Here is a 2,356-nt window from a genome sequence, read left to right as displayed (position 1 = left end):
AAAGCGCCTGCGCCAATAAGAATGACCTCATAACCATAACAGAGAGAAACACGGAGCTTTGAAGCTCATTGATGCCATCTGACTTTATTATGCCAGCGGATTTGGGTAAACTTGAAAACCATATGGGCTGAAAACACAAGCTGTAGGTGGTCTAGATGTGTGTGATAATGAATGATATCCAAAGCATATTCGGAATTAATTCAAAGAAAGCTCACTGCATTCTTCCTCTGCATTCAATACATTCTTGGCATAGCCTCATGTGGGACATAATGATGATCATAATCATAGTAACAGTAGTAGTAATAATTATTATAAGAATATTTATTTCATAATATTTTAAAAAATGATTTTTTTTATTATAATAAATAATAATTTGATAGTACCTTTCAAACCTGGAGTCACAAGGTGCTTTACAAAAAAAGAGCAAAACATTACCAAGCAACAATTACAGTACTAAAAGAAGTCAATAAAGCATTAGCAAAGCAATAAAACATTTAAAAAGCACATTAATAAAACATTAGAAAAAAAAAATTAAATATTATACAGATGACTGTACATGTGGGTTTATAAAACCCCTTTAAGCTTAATTAGAACAGAGTCATCAAAAGACTGAGTAAAGTGAACAACTGGCCCGGGCTCCAGAGCCAGAGGGGCCCAAAAACCCCACTTTCATCTACTGTCATCAGCTACGTATCTCTTGTATTTAGCTTTATGTTCTGACTGACTTTGTAATGTCTATTTTTAGCTGTGTTTTCTTTTGAAAATGTGATGTTGGCTGATTTTTTTTGGTCAAATGTCACAGGCAGAAGATTATCTTCAGAAAGGATAATAAATAAACCAAATAAAAATTATGAAATAATAATTGAATTAATGTGTATATGGATGGATGGATGGATGGATGGATGGATGGATGGATGGATGGTGTATACCTAAAGTGCATTATAAACTAAGGTGAACTGAGATTATTAGTTAACTATTTAGCCTGGTCTTGTGGAGGGACCCTGTATCAACATTATCTTTTAATAGCTTTATTATTTTAGTTTATAGAATATGTGGAATTTCTTCCTAAATAAAACAGGCATATGTCATTTCGTTTAGTTGCACAGGACTTTTGGGGCATTTGAGAGAACTTGGAGACTGCAGGATGTATTATTTAAGGCAGTATGAATTCTGTTGCAACACTGATGATTTTTTCCCCCATTCACAAATGAAAAATAGCTTCTATGAATAATGAGGTTATAATAATTTTAAAACACTTCACTCTAAATAACTAATTCAATCTGACTATGTTTTATTTTATAGTAGGCATTTGAGATTTTTTAAAGGTACCTACCATTAAAATTATGGATACATTTTTGAATAGAACTTTATTGATCCCTTTGGTGGAAACCTCAGGGAAATTGCTGCAATTGGATTTTAGAAAATGTTTCGCTGATCTTTTTAAAAACTGCAATTCAACGAAATTAATCCTTTTTTTACATGCATATCAAATTTAAATAGATGTATTTTAAATTTTATTTGTAATTTTATGAATGTTGTAAAAAATAATTTTGTGGATTTTTTGTGAAAAGACAATCAGCAAAGCATTTTTTTTTAACCGACTTACACTGAACAAAAATATAAACACCCCATGTCAAACATAAGAGTTTTATGAACATTTGGGTTACGAAATATATACAGAAACTCAAAATATATTTTCAGTAATTACTGATCTTCATATCGGCATTGAGAACATTGGGTCTGGCCATTTGTAGTGGACTGACAGTTCTTTGAACATGACAGGGGTCAGGTTGAGGAGTTTGAGTTTTCAGTATCTTGTGTGTCCGTCAGCTGCGTCTCTCAGAGCAACACATCTTCGCATGGAGTTGATCAGGTTGTCTATGGTGGCCTGTGGAATGGTATTCCATTCCTCCTGGAGTGCCACACGGAGCTGACCCACATTGCCTGGAACTGGAACACGGTTCTGGACATGCCTATCCAGAACATCCCATAGATGCTCTATTGGGGACATGTCTGGTGAACATGCAGGCCAGTCCAGAACTTCCATGTCCTCTGTTTGAAGGAATTCCATGCAGATGCGGGCAACATGAGGTCGGGCATTGTCATGTTGAAAGGTGATGCCATGCTGGCGCACAAACGGCACAACAATTGGGGTGAGAATCTCATCCCGATATCTTTGTGCATTAAGGTTCCCTTCAATGAAGTGCAATGGTGTTCTATGCCCGTATGTGATGCCTGACCACATCGTAATGCCACCACCTCCATGGGCAACCCTGGGCATAACATTTGCATCTGCAAACCGTTCACCCACGTGTCTTCCATCTGCACGATACAACTGGAACCTGGAATCATCCGT

The sequence above is a fragment of the Stegastes partitus genome, unplaced genomic scaffold (assembly GCF_000690725.1).
Source record: "Stegastes partitus isolate 25-593 unplaced genomic scaffold, Stegastes_partitus-1.0.2 Scaffold1605, whole genome shotgun sequence".
Classification (NCBI taxonomy): Eukaryota; Metazoa; Chordata; class Actinopteri; family Pomacentridae; genus Stegastes; species Stegastes partitus.
The sequence above is the reverse complement of the archived record's forward strand: the minus strand, read 5'-3'. Positions refer to the sequence as shown.